This window comes from Ahaetulla prasina, chromosome 8, assembly GCF_028640845.1.
Source record: "Ahaetulla prasina isolate Xishuangbanna chromosome 8, ASM2864084v1, whole genome shotgun sequence".
Classification (NCBI taxonomy): domain Eukaryota; kingdom Metazoa; phylum Chordata; class Lepidosauria; order Squamata; family Colubridae; genus Ahaetulla; species Ahaetulla prasina.
In genome coordinates, this window is record NC_080546.1 from 14260934 (window position 1) to 14279956 (window position 19023).

A 19023-nucleotide genomic window follows, 5' to 3' on the forward strand; every position below is an offset into this window, starting at 1 on the left:
TCACACTTTATGAGAGTTGTAGAGTTCTGCAGTCACGTGGTCTCATTTTACGACCTCGTCGGCTTCCATCAAGTAATGGGAAACCGGCAGGAAGCGGCAAGTCATAATCACACGATTATTTTACAACGTGGCAAGAACAGTTGCAAAATCTGATGGTGTCCTCTGATGCCTCGTTTAACTACACTGCTTAACAGTGAATTTTCTGGTCCTTATTGTGAATTAGAAGTTGAGGATTATCTATAATACATAGTTAGAAGCAGTGATGGAATTCAGCCAGTTCACACCACTTCGGGAGAACCGGTTGTTAACTTTCTGAGCAGTTTGGCAAACTGGTTGTTGGAAGAAATCATTAGGACAGAGAACCGGTTGTTAAATTACTTGAATCCCACCACTGGTTAGAAGGCAGGGTTCTGGAAGCAAATTTTATTGGATTTGCAGTGCAGGAGTAAAGAATGTACCATATTTTTTGCTCCATAAGATGCACTTGGGTGGGTGGAAATGTCTGTGTGTCTTATAGAGCAAATATTGTTGAAGCCCCACCCACCTGCCAGCCCCCACCTACCGGCCCCCACCTGCCGGCTGTTTTTTGGCTCTGCGTGTCCCAGTTTTGGCCTCTGCGCGCCCCAGTTTTAGTCTTGGAGCAGCCAAAAATGGGGCAAGCGGTGTCTGAAAACAGGACATGTGGACGCCAAAAATGGGATGCATGGAGGCTGAAAATGGGATGTGTGGAGGCCAAAAACGGGACTCATGCAGGTCAAAAACGGGACTCACGCAGGCCAAAAATGGGACTCACGTAGGCCAAAAACAGGACTCGGGGAGGCCGAAAACAGAAGTGTATCTTATGGTCAGGTCCATCTTATGGAGCAAAAAATACGGTAATTATTATTTTTTAGATGGCACTTACCCCCGGCTAGGTTAGCTAAAATGTTTCAAAATATGTCTAGCAAATGTTGGACATGTAATCAAAAAATGGGCACATACTATCATATATGGTGGACTTGTGGCAAAGCAAAAAATTTTGGGAAGCAAATACATAAATGGCTAGAAAAGATGATTGGAAAGCATGTAGATTTTAAACCTGAACTATTTTTTATTAGGTATAATATTAGGTAAACTTATAAATAAACTTATATAAATATTAGGCAGTTAGGCAAACTACCTAATATGCCTAATAGGTATAATAGGTAAACCTAACAATATTACTTATTATATATTAGGTAATAAATAATATTAGGTAAAGAAAAGAATGCATTTAATATTGCACATCTTGTCAGCAGCAAGGATTGTATTTGTGCAATGCTGGAAAAAGGAAGAAACAACCACAAGATGAAGAAATAATTAAGAAGATACTAGACATGTGCAGAAATGGACAGAGTGACATTAAAAATGAAACAGAAAGAAGATACGGACTATTACCAAACATGGTATCTATTTTATCAGTGGTTGGAAAAAAGGGGTGGAGACTGAAATTGTAATATGTATTGTTAAGCAAATTTAATACCCAGAGAACTCGATGTTTATTAAGCACTAAGAAATAATAAATAAAAAATTAATTAATTTTTTTTAATGATTTTTCATTTTTTGCTGTAAATTAACAGGATCCTAGAATAGTGAACATTAATTGTCTCTGGAGACTTTCTTATGTCAGTGGGTTCCTACTGAAAATAAGAACCTGTCTTATATTTTTTTGAACCCCAAAATAAGTGCTTATTATTATTGGCCTTATTTTCGGGGAGGTCTTATTATTTTGGGGCGTTTAGAGTAAGTTAGGGCTCCTCTTGCCATCTTACCTAATTTCCAGCTCTGTCTCTCTAACCTAACCAGAAGAAATGGTGGGGGCTGGCTGTGCATGCGTTTAAATGTTTTCGGGGAGGGCTTATTTTTTTGGGGAGGGCTTATTTTCAGGGGAGGGCTTATTTTAGTGCATGCGCTCAAAAGCCTGATTGGGCTTATTATCAGGGGATGCCTTATTTTCAGGGAAACACGGTACTAGCACATTATTAGTTAAGACCAATAATGAAAATGCTTCCTTTGGCAACAAAACCTTCTCCTCCCTTCTCTTTTAGGCCATACAAGTAGTCCTCGACTTATAACCATTCATTTACTGACTGCACAAAGCTACAACGGGACTGGAAAAAATGACTTATGACCATTTTTCATACTTACGACCATTGCAGCATTTTGGTCACATGACCAAAATTTTGACCTTTATTTATGAGTGTTGTGGTATCAGAGAATCGTGTGATCCCTTTTTGCAACTTTCTGACAAGTGAAGTCAAGGGGGGAGCCAGATTCACTTAACGACCATGTCGCTAACTTAACAAAGCACTGATTCCCATAAAAACTGTGGTAGGGTTATAAAATGGGGCAAAACTCACTTAGCAATTGTTTTGCTTAGCAACGGAAATTTGGGGTTCAATTGTGGTCATATGTCAAGGACTATCTGGACTTTCCTGTAATGGAAGTCTGGAAAACATCCTTTTATTCAGGTCGTCCTTGAAATACGAGCACAATTGAGGCCAGGATTTATGTTGCTACGTGAGAAATTTGTTGAGCTTTGCCCCATCTTATGACTTTTCTTGCCACCGTCATTAAGTGAATCACTGCAGTTGTTAAATTAGTATCACAGTTGTTTAGTGAATCTGGCTTCCCCACTCGACTTTGCTTGTCAGAAGGTCACAAAAGATGGTCACATGACCCCGGGGGACACTGCAGCCGTCATAAATATGAACCAGTTGTCAAGCATCCGAACGTAAATCAGGAGACCATGGAGATGCTGTGACGGTCAAAAGCAGAGATGGTATTCAGCTGGTTCGGGCCGGTTCGCCTGAACCGGTAGCAGAAATTGCAGGTGGGCCCAGTCCGGCTCTATGCCACGCCAACATAGCACATGAATGGAAGGCCAGGTGCATGCATGGACGGGGCGCGTGCGAGCGAAGTGAGTGTGCGTGCATGCTCACATTTGCGAACCGGTAGGGAAAGTCAGTGAATACCACCCCTGGTCAGAAGTCTGAAAAATGGTCAGAAGCCACTTTTTTCAGTGTCATTGTAACTTTGAACGGTCACTAAATGAACTGCTGTAAGTCGAGGATTACCTGTATTTTTAGATCCTATGAGTTTGTGATTCCATTAGAGCACCTGTGTGTTGTGCCTCGCCCGCCCCCCTCTCCGCAGCCGGGCCCCTCCCATCTCCTGCTATCTCAGCCAGAGACTGATCGTGCAGACGAAGGGCCTGGCATGCCTCCAGCCCCCAGTCCTGGCACCATGCCCGGACAGATTGAGCAAATAAACCTCCCCCCCGCCCACAGCGTGTGAGCATGATGAGCATGAAGCCAGTCACGAGCTAGAATTTCCGGCAGCTGGGCAGGCAGACGAAGAGTGGAGAGATCTCCGCTTCCGGAGAATGGAGAGGCGACGTCAGCAAAAGGAAGGGAGGGGCAGGCCTGGATAAGTGCTGAGTCATAGAGCCACACCCCATGGCCTATATAAAGGATCTGCTTTCTGGCATTCCTTGAGTCAGGCAACGTCTAATCTGGTTGCTGAAGTCACACCTTGGATTCCTGCCTGCCCTGAGGACTCTGATAGGACTTTGGCAAAGCTGCAGAGGCTTCGTGGCCACGCTTGATACAGACTTTACAGACCCGGCCGTCAGAGGAGGAGGGGGACATGACACTGTGCCACTTTTGTATCCTATTGTAATTCTTCCCTAGCTTCTCAGATTGCATGCCGGAGGTTTAGCACGTTATGTCCAGCGAGTAAAAACCAACCTTCTTAGAAGATTCCCCTGTCTTTTCGTTGATTGATGTCTCTCTTGAGTTGGCAAACACTACAAAGAGGGCAACATATTGTTGCGAAAAAGTCGCCCATGAGGGATCCCTGTTAAGCAGAAAGATGGGTTAAGAGCAAAACGATTCTTTTACAAGTAGACAAGAGAGTCACATGATAAACCAATGAAATGCTTGAGGGCTGTTCACATGTCAAATATGGATGGCGTAAATATTTCAGACTGTAGAACTTCCTTTTCCGACTGCTCGTCATTTAGATGTATGGATTTCAAATTTCAGAAGTCCCCAGCCAAGACAATCACTGCTGAGAATTCTCAGACTTGAATTTGACAATTCAGGAAGGAATCCTCCAGTTTATTAATTAATTAATTAATACATGTAGTCCCAAAAAAAGGCAATTTTGATTTAAGGTAAAGGTTCCCTGGTTCGCACAAGGGGGCGGTTCTCATCTCCATTTCAAAGTTGAAGAGCCAGCACTGTCCAAAGACGTCTCTGTGGTCATGTGGCCGGCATGACTCAATGCCAAAGGCGCACGGAACGCTGTTACCTTCCCACCAAAGGTGGCCCCTATTTTTCTACTTGCATTTTTTATGTGCTTTCGAACTGCTAGGTTGGCAGAAGGTGGGACAAATAACAGGAGCTCACCCCATTAGGCGGCACTAGGGATTCGAACCGCTGAACTGGCAATATTTTGATTGATGTGTGCGAGGGGAACCTTTACCTTTACAAATTCAGAAAAAGGTTAATCCAAGAAACAGCTTAACATCCCAAAGGTGGTTTTTCAAAAGTGCAACTAGACTTTCTTGGGTGTTTTTTTTTAAATTTAACATTTTTTTTCTTAAAAAAAATCTTTTAAAATGTTTTGCTTCAGTTCTTCAAAACGGAAGAAGCTTCTTGAATGAGAAGCGGAATGTTTTCAAAGACAAAAACCAAGAAAGTCCAGTTACCTCTTGAAAAAGCACCTTTGGGACAACCATGAGCTAGATGATTGACAATCTCCATAGCCAACCAGGTTCAATCAGGTATTTGCAAGAGCCAAATGAAAAGAGGAAGGAAGTACTGTAGAGATCCTCTACTCACCGGAATGCCGTATTTTGTTCGATAGACAGATCGAATGGCCATGCTTAAACCACAGAGACAGCATTCATCCATATCTGCGGCAACTTGGCATCCCAGACATAGGGGACAAAACAATCCACACACACCTAGGAAAAGGAAGGAAAAACCTTTGCAAATGGTTCCTGTAGTTTTCTTAGAGGCATAATGTTAACAAAACATAAGGCCATGCATACTTCATCTCTACTGTTGTATTTATTTATCCTTTGTCCACAGGAGCCAAATCAACATTAAATTGGAGAATGAGATGGACTTTCCCTTATTCTTCCAAAATTGCATAAAAAGCAGAGGTGGGTTGCAGCAGGTTCTGACCGATTCTGGGGAACCGGTAGCGGAAATTTTGAGTAGTTTCCTGGACGACTAAATCTTATGAAGATTATTGCCCCCATCTTGACTTTTTTGAATCCCCTGAAATCTCTGCAGATTAGACACACACAGATAGTCTTCAACTTACAGCCATTTGTTTAGTGACTGGTCAAGTGATATGCCTGCTCCCAGCACTTGTGACCATTGCAACAACCCTGCAAAAACCGGATCAAAAGTTGGGTGCTTGGAATGCAGCATGTATGTAGGATCGACTGTGTCCAGAGGTGGGTTTCAGCAGGTTCTGACCAGTTCTGGAGAACCGGTAGCGGAAATTTTGAGTAGTTCGGAGACCGGTAGTAAAAATTCTGACTGGCCCCATCCCCATCTATTCTCTGCCTCCCAAGTCCCAGCTGATCGGGCGGAAATGGGGATTTTGCAGTAACCTTTCCCTTGAGTGGGGTGGGAATGGAGATTTTACAGTATCTTTTCCCTGGAGGGAATGGAGATTTTACAGTATCCTTCCCCTCCCATGCCCACCAAGCCATGCCCACAGTATCCTTCCCTAATAATGCCATACAGTATCCTTCCCCTCCCATGCCCACCAAGCCATGCCCACCATGCCATGCCATGCCCACCAAGCCGGTAGTAAAAAAAATTGAACCAGTAGTAAAAAAAAATGAAACCCACCACTACATAAAAGGGGAACTGATCTTTATACTTTGTCTTTATACTTTATCTTTATACTAATGGAAATTTATTGAGAAACTTTAGAGCACATTCATGTAATAAATAAATTTTGAAGGGTATTTTTTTTCCTGGAAGGCGTCTATGTTCACACATCTATCTGTGGTGCCCAGCGCTGTGAGTAGTTGTGCTAATCATCATTTGCAAATCTGTTAGAAGGCCCATTTTATCTAACTGAAAGCATGCCTGTAGGAACAAATATGGTGAAACAGAAGTTGCCTTTGGTAGCATGGTAGCAATTAATACTACTTTTTCAAATGGTGTTTATTTCCAGGTAATAAATAAATAACAGGAAGATACATTGAGCTTCCTATTCCCAAGCGAAGTACAATATAGCCCTACTTTTAGTAAACATTATCACAATACCAGTGAAAATGTATTTCCACCCTTAACAATTTTCTGGTTTGGAGATGTATTTGGTCCAAGATTTACTCAAGAATTCCAACAAGTCTACAACTATCTCCACCAATGGTGGGTTTCAAAATTTTTTACTACTGGTTCTGTGGGTGTGGCTTGGTGGGCGTGGCAGGAGAAGGATACTGTAAAATCTCCATTCCCTCCCCACTTCAGGGGAAGGTTACTGCAAAATCCCCATTTCCTCCCGATCAGCTGGGATTTGGGAGGCAGAGAATAGATGGGGGCGGGGCCAGTCAGAATTTTTACTACCGCTTCTCCGAACTACTCAAAATTTCCACTACCGGTTCTCCAGAACTGGTCAGAACCTGCTGAAACCCACCTCTGGTCTCCACCCTGAGATATATACATAGTTACTTACACACTCCGCAGTCATTGAAACAATCGAGTAAGCCGGTTTGCCATTCAGGGCTTTGATGTTGGGTCACTACCATCTGTGGCTGGCTCATAACCACATGAGGATTCATCTTGAAGGGCTCCTAGTTCAGAAGAAGAGAAAGCATGATATTTTAAAGTGAAATAAAATAAAATAATTCCAACCAATATCCTAATGTGCTAACTAGCTCAAGGGTCTCCAAACCAGGTTGAGGAATTCTGAGAATTGAAGTCCATAAGTCTTAAAGTTGCCAAGTTTGGAGACTCTTGAGCTACCTCAATCCAAAGAATCCACTTCATATCCATGTAGACACTTTTGAGAAGTTCTAAAGACGGTTTGTTACCAGAAGCGGTAGCTATACCTGTTTGAGGAATGTGTTGGGTTTAAACCATATTATGATTATATTAGTCTATCCCTATGTTTCTCAGCTTTGACCTTAGTGGACATCAGCTCTCAGAATTATCTAATCCAGGGGTCTCCAACCTTGGCCACTTTAAGACCTGTGGACTTCAACTCCCAGAATTTCTCAGCCAGCTTTCTTAAAGTTGCTAAGGTTGAAGACCCCTGATCTAGTCAGCATGCTGACCAAAGGATTCTGGGAATTGGAGTCTGAACAGCTCTAAGGTCAAGAAACCCGGATATATCCCAAGAATATCTCCCGCGTGGCAATCCTTGTGGGCATGGACAACAGCTGCTAAGAACCAGTGGCCTAACAATGTAGCAAATGCAATATCCGTTGGTCTATAAATCACATTTGCTTTATTTAAGTTCTTTGGAAGCCACCCTATAGCAAATTTCAGCACTATTTACAAAATCAAGAATAAAGCCCCACCTAAATAAATACGAAACCATCACAGCCAGAAGAACAAGAAGCAAGATCTAGTAGAAGCAAGATCTTTGCTTCATTTTTTATATTAAATAAGTGGAAAATGGCATGTATATACCTGATACGGGTATATCAATAAACTACAGTGGCTGGGGTTTTAATCTTCCCCGATTACAACAGCCCACTTAGATGATAGGTATAGCATAACTCTATGTCTAGGAAAGGTGATATGATTATTTCTGCAGCAGTGACCATCAACCTACTGCACACAAAAGACATATCTTCTTATCGCTGATACTCCCAAGGAAAGTTTGCACTACAATTTAAACGTTGGTAGAAATAATCCGGAGATATTCAAACGAAATTGAAGTGGAGTGGCGATTAGATAAAATGTACCATTTATTGATAGAAGACAATATTTATAGCTCAGGGTTAAACTATGGGGTCCTTGGTGTCTTCTGAGCTTGGAAGTTTCCTTGCAGACATTTTATTACCAAACTAATGCACTGATGATGTTACCTAGTTTGGTAATGAAACGTCTGCAAAAAAAACCCCACTGTGTTCAGAGTGTACAATTTATCTCTCCTGTCTATAGGTTTCTAGTGTGCAAAGCATATTATAAGGTGAAGGTGAGGTCCACACCCCCCCACGCCTTTGGTCTTCTTGGAAGAGCGTGGGGCCCTGATGAGGCTGGTCTATGTTGGGGGTGGCCCAGTGGTGGGTTTCTACCAGTTCACCTCAGTTCAGGCGAACTGGTAGCGGCGGCGGGAGGCTCTGCCCACCTACCTGGACGTCATCATGGATACTCAGCGCATGCACAGAAGGTTCTGAGCATGCGCAGAAGCACTGCCTGTGAGAGTGTGCGCGCCACGCGCAGGCTCACAGCTCTGAGGTGGTAGCGAAGATAAGTGAAACATGGGGTGGCCCATGTGATAGAGAGAAGACCCCACTATCATGGTGTCGGTCATTCTCATGGCTTTCGGTCTCTATGTAATCTCTTTTAATTTCAATGGCCTTATATCTTATCTTTTTATCATTTTGTAAACAGCCCAGGATCACGTCAACAGCGAGAAGCTCAGCCACTGTAATGAAGCCACTGCCAGAAAACTTGAAATAAATGCAAACTAAGGTTCGTTAAAGCAGGGGTCTCCAACCTTGGCAGCTTTAAGACTTGTGGACTTCAACTCCCAGCTTTGCTGGCTGAGGAATTCTGGGAGTTGAAGTCCACAAGTCTTAAAGTTGCCAAGGTTGGAGACTCCTGTGTTAAAGGATGTAGAATGAGAAATGAATAGATACGCTCAGATTTCATCAGGAATCAACCTTACGATTTGTAGGAAGAAAGTTTTCTTTGGTATGGGTGGAGCACGGGTGTCTAACCTTTGCAACATTAAACCCTCTTTCTTTAATTCTAGATTAAAGATTTCCTTCCCCTTCCACAGGGTAGAAGCAGTGGTGGGATTCAAGTAATTTAACAACCGGTTCTCTGCCCTAATGATTTCTTCCAACAATCAGTTTGCCAAACTGCTCAGAAAGTTAACAACCGGTTCTCCCGAAGTGGTGCGAATTGGCTGAATCCCACCACTGGGTTGAAGTGGTATATAGCAATAGTTCTTAGACTTATATACTGCTTCACAGTGTTTTATAGCCTTCTCTAAGCTGTTTACAAAGTCAGCCTCTTGTCCCCAACAATCTGGCTCCTGATTTTACCCACCTCGGAAAGATGGAAGGCTGAGACAACTTCGAACTGGTAGGAATCGAACTGCCAAATTGCAGGTAGTCAGCAGAAGTAGTCTGCAGTTTGCAGTCTAACCACTGCGCCACCACGGCAAATAGTTTACAGATTGTCTTACGTTCTCCATCCTCGATGGAAGAGTAGGTGGCAACCTTGGTCGGGAGAACCTTTACATAGATTTTTCTTGGGTGCGAAATGTGTGCCAGATCAAAGGATCATTTTCAAGTCACTCATCTTCTCTTTGAACTATTCCAGTGTGCTTTACATGAGGTCACCCTTGAAAACCATTTAAATCGGGGGTCTCCAACCTTGGCCATTTTAAGATTTGTGGACTTCAATTCCCAGAATTCCTCAGCCAGCAAAGCAAAGCTGGCTGAGGAATTCTGGGAGTTGAAGTCCACAAGTCTTAAAATGGCCAAGGTTGGAGACCGTGATTTAAATTATTGGTTATTACTAAGCTCTTCTTGGCCCAAAGCAGAGTTATCTGAGAGGCTACTTGTCTCCAATTGTCTCTACCTGTCCCATGAGATCTGGAAAGGTGAGCAGGCTCAGGTCCCTTCTATGAACATTCCTGTGGAACCCAGGAAATGGGTTTTCTCTGTCTCAAATCCTAACCGATGGAACATTATTTTCTACAAGGTTCAGATGACCTGACCCTGATGACCTTCTGCAGGGCCCTGAAGGCCTGGTTTTCCGCTCTGGCTTTAAGCCGGATTTCTTGAACTCTGCATGAAGCCGCCAAGAAAGATTTCTGAATGGTTTATATAATGATTGGCCTTGTTAAACCTTTATTTCCTTACTCTGTAATTCTATTTACTGTTCCAAGTTTCGTTGTGTTTTATTTTTAGTTCATTTGTTTTTCACAGACCTTTCCAATTGAAAGGCACTCAGTTTACTAAAGGAGGTTAAAAACCAGAGCTGCCAAATAATTAAAACGTTGCTTATTATCTCCCAGCAAACAACTAAATTCCACGCCTTAGCCAAAACCCAGGGTCAGGCCTGCCATCTACAGCATATCTTGCTTTGCTGGCATAAAATGCAGAGGAAGGGAGAAGAGAATTTTGCAACGGGAGGAAAGGAGGGAATGACAGAGTGACAGGAACCAGAGGTGTCAAACCAGAACAAACTGGCCAACCAGGGACAGACCATGAGAGCGGAATGTGAAACTACATTGAAGAGGCTGTTTCTCAAAGCTCAAAGCCATTCCACAAAGATCTAAAACGAGCAAAATTGGACCCTAGTGGACTGGTCAAGGGGAGGGGGCCAGGGATGAGGCTTTGTACGGGAATTTTCAGAACCAGCTTTGCTTCTGCTGTAACCACCTGAACTTAGTAAAATTGAACCTTTCACTTCAACCATGGAGTCGAGGGTCTTTCTTTCCTAAGACCCAAGTTGGGACAAGCCTGACACCCAGCAAGTGTCACTTTAATCCTTACTCTGAAATTGGACAGGGCAAATTTCTCTAGAGGGCCATACATTGACCTCTTGGCATTTCCTCACACTGCAGTTGAGAATGAGTTTTTTCTTCCCTCCAAAACTGATCTGACCAATGAGAGAAATAGATGAGACGAGAATTTTTCCTGGACCACTAAATCTTATGAAGATTATTGCCCCCGTCTTGATATTTTTGAATCCCCTGAAATCTCTGCAGATTAGACATGCACAGATAGTCTTCAACTTACAGCCATTTGTTTAGTGACAGTTCAAAGTTATAATAGCAGTGAGAAAAGTGCCTGCTCCCAGCACTTGTGACCATTAAAACAACCCTGCAAATACCGGATCAAAAGTTGGGTGCTTGGCATCCATCATGTATGTACGACCAACTGTGTCCAGAGGTGGGTTTCAGCAGGTTCTGACCAGTTCTGGAGAACCAGTAGTGGAAATTTTGAGTAGTTTGGAGAACCGGTAGTAAAAATTCTGACTGGTCCCACCCCCATCTATTCTCTGCCTCCCGAGTCCCAGCTGATTGGGTGGAAATGGGGATTTTGCAGTAACCTTGCCCAGGAGTGGGGTGGGAATGGAGATTTTACAGTATCCTTTGCCTGGAGTGGGGAGGGAATGGAGAATTTACAGTATCCTTCCCCTCCCATGCCCACCAAGCCATGCCACACCCATCAAGCCACACCCACAGAACTGGTAGTAAAGTAGAAGAAAGTAGGTAGGCAGGTAGGTAGGTAGGAAAGAAGGGAGGGGAAAGAAAGGATAGGAGGAGAAAAAGGAGGGGAAGATAGAGGGTTAGAAAGGGTGGAAGTGAGAAGTGGGAAGGAGGAGGGGAAGTAGGAAAGCGAGGAGAAGGTTGGTGGGGAAAGTCGAAGAAGGATGAGAAGGGTAGAAAGGATTAAGGAAGGGAGTGGTGGCCGAGCAGGCCCGATTGAGCATAATCTGAGTATAGGATCGATTGTTGGATAAGTGATTGTACTGTACACTGGTCAAATTGTGGGAATTATTATGGAAAATAAAAAAAATTTTGGCTGAAATTTTTTTTTTTGAAACCCACCACTATGTCCCAGAATTACATGATCATCCTTTGCTACCTTCCCAGCTGGCATCGGACACACAAGTCAACAGGAGAAGACTGCACAATTTACTTAACAACTGCCTTGATACGCTTAATAAACTTGGCAAAAGAAAAGGTAGTAATATTGGTTATGATTCACTTAACAACTGCCTCGATTAGGAATGGAAATCCTGGTCCCAATTGTCTTTGTAAGTCAAGGACTACCTGCATATTATGTTACTTCTCTGCTTTTTCTCCATCCCTCCAGTGTCTTGGTCAAGTAAATAACAATTGTGATCTTGAGCAATTTATTAGACTAAAAATACAGTCAGCAAATCAGAACATAGTCCATACACGCTTTCAAAGCAGATATGGCTATTTCCACGCTTTCGAAGCAGATATGGCTATGGGAAAATCATAACCTTGAAAAGTATTCAAAATGCTGAAAACTTAGCAATCTTAATGAAGGAAGTCCCTACCCTGCCCTAATTCACAATAGAGTAATTACTTTATTGCTTGAAAAAAAAATCTTGTTATTGTTCTCCCAGTGCTTGACCTCTTTATCTTTGCTAAAAGTTAATTTATTTTATAACTTGCAAACGAAAGGAATAAAATAAATGGACTGCCATAAAAATGACAGTTTTCCATCTTGCAAAATAGCCTCTGGGTATTGGCAGGAAGAGAAATTTGATTGAATATTTCCAATTTATCAAGGATGGGTCTTCCTTTAATAAGAACTCTAGTACTCTTGCTGGGAAAAAAGAACTCTATAAGTCTTTTAAATTCTACTCTTAAACTTTTTCAGGAATTAAATTGGATGTCAAGGAGTTTGCTTGCAATGGCCGAGATTTCCAAACAATGAAACACACAAATTATTTATATACCCCTTGTCCAACCTATGAATGTCCAGTTGCCAAAATATGACACTCATTTGTGAACATTTCTTCAAAACTTTCTTCAGCGAAACAATTCAAATTCAAACACATTTTAGGCATGGTAGACATAAGAAAGCCATAAGGAAGGCTGAGCGCCAAAGAATTGAGGCCTTTGAACTATGGTGCTGGAGAAGACTCCTGTGAGTCCCTTGGACTGCAAGGTGATCAAACCAGTCAGTCCTAGAGGAGATCAATCCTGACTGCTCTTTAGAAGGCCAGATCCTGAAGATGAAACTCAAATTCTTTGGCCACCTAATGAGAAGGAAGGACTCACTGGAGAAGAGCCTAATGCTGGGAACGATTGAGTCAAAAGAAGAAGGGGATAGCAGAGAACGAGGTGGCTGGATGGAGTCATTGAAGCATGTATAGTCATAATAACATTCCTTTCTCAGAGAGTCAAGGACATCTTGCCCTGCACCTGGAGGGGTGTGGCTGGGAGGCATCTCCAGTTGGGGTGGTGGTTTGATTAGACCATGTGATGGACATGTGGGTGCAGGGGAAGGGACTTGCTTTTGGGTTGGGAAAACCTGGAAGCTTTCAGATTCGGGTTTTCCCAGATGTGCCAATAGGACATCTCTAATAAAAGGGAACTTTGAGGAAATTCAAGCCTCGGGGTCTTCTTTCGTTGGGGGTGTTAGTTGAAACCCTGACATTGGGTCTTTTTTTCAGCAGGAAAGAAATAACCATCATGAATCTGCAGATGGACCAGAAGTCCTCCAGACCAGTCCAACGTGGTCTTTTCTAGCAAATGGTTAATGAAGATGCAGAGAAGTTGAAACAGAAAACGGATTGGTAATGTCCAGCCATAAATGGATGGGAAAAAAGTTAAAGATGGGGGGGGGGAAATTAGAAACAATCAAGAGCAGAACTGATTGGGACAGAACTCTTCAAGAAGTTCTGGTTCTGTTTTGGGAAAGTCTAGGAAAACTAAATTGTCTTAATAAAAGAACAGAAAGCCAAAAAAAGAAAGGGAGAGTAAGTACAGGTAGTCCTCGACTGCCTCAGCTGCCACAAAGAAGAGGGAGTTAAGCTATTCTCCAAAGCATCTGAGGGCAGGACAAGAAGCAATGGATGGGAACTAATCAAGGAGAGAAGCCACTTAGAACTAAGGAAAAATTTCCTGACTGTTAGAACAATTAATCAGTGGAACAACTTGCCTCCAGAAGTTGTGAATGTTCCAACACTGGAAGTTTTTAAGAAGATGTTGGATAACCATTTGTCTGAAGTGGTGTAGGGTTTCCTACCTGAGCAAGGACTAGAAGACCTCCAAGGTCCCTTCCAACTCTGTTATTCTATTCTATTCTATTCTATTCTATTCTATTCTATTCTATTCCACTCCACTCCACTCCACTCCAATCCACTCCACTCCACTCCATTCTTCTCCACTCCACTCCACTCCACTCCACTCCATTCCATTCCATTCCATTCCATTCCATTCCATTCCATTCCATTCCTCTCCACTCCACTCCATTCCACTCCACTCCACTCCATTCCATTCCATTCTATTCTAATGTTGCTATATGATCTTCTTGAGCAGTTCTCTGGCTTCTGTCTGACCCTTATAGTTCCTGAATCACTGCAGTATTTACATTAAAAACACGGTTGTTAAGTGAACCGGGCATCCCCATTGACTTTGCTTGTCAGAAGGTCACAAAAGGGGATTGCATGACCTTGGGACACAGCAATGGTCCTAAATATGAATCAATTGCAAAGCATCTGAATATTGATCACATGATTCTGGGGATCCAGCAAAGATCCTAACTGTGGAAAATGATCATAATCACTTTTTTCAGTACCCTTGTAACTGTGAACGCCCACTAAACCAATGTACTTTGAACTATCTGTAGTTCCAACAAGGAACTATCAAGGCTATCAAGGCTTTGAAGAAAATTAAAATGGAAACCCTTGGAGTTAGTTGCCCACTTCTCTCATTAGTTAAGGTAAAGGAAATCTCCAAGTACAGGCATCATTTTCACCATGTAAAAGCTTACTTTTCCATTGGAAACAAGAAAGAGATCACATAGCATACCCATGTAAAAGAAGACATACGTTTGGAAAACACATGTGTAAGAAAGATAAAACACACCCATAAGCTCTGGATAAAGAGACGTGTGCTTAGATAAAGGGGCATCTGCTTTAACTTTTTAAGATAAAGAAACAGGACTTAACGAAATACAGAAAGCAGGAAGGTTACACAGGAGGAAAAGTTTCATGGTAATAGAACTGGAACTGTTGTTATGTTGTTGTTGTTAGTTGTGAAGTCATGTTGGACCCATCATGACCCCATGGACAATGTTCCTCCAGGTCTTCCTGTCCTCTACCATCCTCTGGAGTCCATTTAAGCTCACGACTGCTTCAGTGACTCCATCCAGCCACCTCGTTCTCTGTCGTCCCCTTCTTCTTTTGTCCTCAATCTTTCCCAGCATTAGGCTCTTCTCCAGTGAGTCCTTCTTTCTCATTAGGTGGCCAAAGTATTTGAGTTTCATCTTTAGGATCTGGCCTTCTAAAGAGTAATTAGGGTTGATCTCCTCTAGGACTGAGCTAACACATTTTGTTCTGTTCTATTCTATTGATAATGACTGGTTAAATCCAATTTTTTTTACTACCGGTTCGGTGGGCGTGGCTTGGTGGGTGTGGCAGGGAAAGGATACTGCAAAATCCCCATTCCTTCCCCACTCCTGGGGGAAAGGATATTGCAAAGTCTATATTCCCATCCCACTCTGGGACCAGCCAGAGGTGGTATTTCTGCTACCGGTTCTCCGAACTACTCAAAATATCCGCTGCCAGTTCTCCGAACTACTCAAAATTTCCCCTGCTGGTTCTCCGAACTGCTCAAAATTTCCACTACCGGTTCTCTGAACTATTCAAAATTTCCACTACCGGTTCTCTGAACTATTCAAAATTTCCACTGCCGGTTCTCTGAACTACTCAAAATTTCCACTGCCGGTTCTCCAGAACCTGCTGGATTTCATCCCTGCTTTAAACAAAAAAGACCTATACAAAGGGGCTGGAAAGGCAGGCCTAGCATAGCCACCCATCCAAAGCTACAACTTTGGATCGAATAAACATACTTTGATCTCCACTGATCATCTGGTTAGGTTGAGAAAAAACCCATTTTCAGGAACCCAGGACCCAGGCCAAAGAAGATATCTTCTGACAATCACATGCTTAATTTCATCAAAGAGAGACAATCCATTTCCCAGTTTTGCACGTGGTTTGCACAAATCCCCCTAAACCACATAGCTATTTCCCCCCCACACACACACACAATTGTGTCCGAGTTTAGGAGAACAAGTCCCTGCAGGTTTTTTTAGCCAGGTTTTTCAGAAGGGCTTTGCTGTTGCCTCCTTCCTAGAGCGGAGAGAAAGTAACTGGCCCAAGGATGCAAGGCAAGATTAGAACTTTGGAGTCTTCGGAGAAGGGCGGTATAAAAATTTGAATAATAAATTTGAATAATAAACTTGTGGTCTTCTGCTTTTGTTTTGTTTTTTAGCCTGATGCCTTAGCCACTACACCAAAATGGCTCTCTTTAAAGCTAGGCTTAATATTTGCACATATTATGAAGACAATGGATCGTTTTCTAAGCAGGATAAGCTCATTGCAGCAACCTAAGGCATCTCTCAGAGTGGATCCTACCTGTAGCCTAAAACAGAATCGCAAAATTAGTGTAGTTTCACCTCTTGATGACTGGCACATCAAGAGCTGATTGAGATCTTGTCAGTGAATCCACATGGATTGAACTGCTACACGACAAGGGTTCACTTAACTAACTTTCAAACATATCTCATCTCTCTCGGTATCTACCTTTTAAATTTCTGAGCACAATTGGCCAAACTCTGTTTCAAAAGCAAATTCCACTTAAATTCCACACGCAGAGGTATGACACAGGTGTGACTTTAGTCCAACGTTGCTTGAAATTCAATCCTGTTCTTCCTAAATTTTGTATATCACTTCCTTCTTTTGTGGCTAAGCTGTTACAATAGTAAAAACATCTATCAATGTTTGTAAAGTTTTTTTTTAACTTACACAAAATATTTGAGAAAGCCAAATGTTTCTCTTAGTATGGATTTGTATGCCTGCACCTTTAAAATGATACATAGTGTAGAAAATCAACAGTAATCACAGGGTGGTCTTTAATTTTACAATTTTTATAAAGTAAGCTTTGTTACAGTGTACCCGTTAAGTAGATTTCCTTCCAGGGTGAGTTCTAGTCAACTCTCAAATTCTTTTAAACATTGACATAAAATAATATTTTAAAAGATGGGATTTATGCATGCCACTTACCTTGTGCTTAGAAGAGAATGGGAGATCTTGCTTCCTTGAAGTTAACAGTAACTATAGAGACAGTTACGGGACTGACCAACCTTTGTAACTGTAATTGGTTCTCAAGCAGGAAGTTGGAACTGCAGTTAAAGAGTATTTTGCAAGAAGATAAGTCATATCTCATTAGACCTTGAGACTCCAATAGTATTCATAGGGAAGGAAAACCCAATAAATAAAAGCAGGAAATAAACAGACATTTCATGGAGAAATATAGCTGGAGGAAAAAAATAGAGAGGGAAGGGAAGGGAAGAAGGAAGGAAGGAAAGAAGGAAGGAATTCTTAGACCAAATCAATAAAAGCAGGAAATAGACATTTCATGGAGAGATATAGCTAGAGGAAAAAAATAGAAAGGGAAGGGCAGGGAAGGGAAGGGAGGAAGGAAGGAAGGAAGAATTCTTAGACCAAATAAATAAAAGCAGGAAATAGACATTTCATGGAGAGATACAGCTAGAGAAAAAAGAGAGAGAGAAGCGTCCCCATTGACTTTGCTTGTCAGAAGGTCACAAAAGGGGATTGCATGACCTTGGAACACAGCAACGGTCATAAATATGAATCAATTGCCAAGCATCTGAATGATGATCACATGATTCTGGGGATCCAGCAAAGATCCTAACTGTGGAAAACGATCGTAAGTCACTTTTTTCAGTAACCTTGTAATTGTGAACGCCCACTAAACCTTTGAACTACCTGTAGTTCCAACATATATTGGCTATCAAGGCTTTGAAGAAAATTAAAATGGAAATCCTTGGAGTTAGTCGCCCACTTCTCTCATTAGTTAAGGTAAAGGAAATCTCCAAGTACAGGCAGCATTTTCACCGTGTAAAAGCTGACTTTTCCATTGGAAACAAGAAAGAGATCACATAGCATACCCATGTCAAAGAAGACATATGTCTGGAAAACACATGTGTAAGAAAGATAAAACACCCATAGGCTCTCAATAAAGATAAAACGCCCATAAGCTCTCGATAAAGAGACATGTGCTTAGTTAAAGGGGCAAAGCTGGCTGAGGAATTCTGGGAACTGAAGTCCACAAGTCTTAAAGTTGCCAAGGTTGGAGACCCCTGATCTAGGCGGCCACTGGTAACTGGTGCTGCTCACGCAGGATTGGTGTTACATGTGCCAAATATCTGGCACCATTTACTACCCCAGAGGTGGGTTTCAGCAGGTTCTGACCAGTTCTGAAGAACTGATAGCAGAAATTTTGAGTAGTTCGGAGAACCAGTAGTAAAAATTCTGACTGGCCCCCATCTATTCTCTGCCTCCCGAGTCCCAGCTGATTGGGAGGAAATGGGGATTTTGCAGTAACCTTCCCCTGGAGTGGGGTAGGAATGGAGATTTAACTGTAGTATAATGTTGGAGTGGGGTGGGAATGGAGATTTTACAGTATCTTTCCCCTGCCACGCCCACCAAGCCACACCCACAGAACTGGTAGTAAAAAAAATTGAAACCCACCACTGCTTTACTCTACACAAAAATAGAACATAGATAAAAATAGAACAAGATAAAATTTCCTGCCCTGAAACGGAAGACCTACGTTTTTCTGGCTGAGTTTTGATACACAAACTAGCAATTGGAAAGGCAGTAATTTAATCAGGAAAGAAAAACCCTTGCCTGTATTTTAACAATGTGATTCATTTTTTTTTAATAAATTCTATAAGGAAATGGGACATTGTATCCTAGAATAGGCCTGACAGCATGACTAGATAATGTTAACATTGGCTTTTCCGTTTCATATTAATTGCTACTTTTCCCTCATGCCTCTCCCCAACAGAATAACAGAGTTGGAAGGGACCTTGGAGGTCTTCTAGTCCAACCCCCTGCTCAGCCAGGAAGCCCTGTACCAAGACTGTCAAACTTGATTTCATTGAGGGCCACATCAGGGTTGTAGTTGACCTCGGGGGGCCAGTGGGGGCATGGCCAGCTTGACATCATTCATGTCGGGGGCGCCTTTGGTGGTCCGAGCGCTCTG

The 19023-nt window shown here is 42.3% G+C and overlaps 1 long non-coding RNA gene across 1 annotated transcript; it reads right to left on the minus strand.

The window, feature by feature from the left end:
• Positions 1 to 6826: 6826 nt before the first annotated feature.
• On the minus strand, positions 6827 to 17876 carry LOC131203390 (uncharacterized). Its single transcript, XR_009156355.1, has 3 exons — positions 17742 to 17876; positions 17016 to 17134; positions 6827 to 6844 (listed from the first exon to the last, which is right to left on the minus strand). It is a non-coding gene; the product is annotated as an uncharacterized LOC131203390 (long non-coding RNA).
• Between the last annotated feature and the right edge of the window lie 1147 nt (positions 17877 to 19023).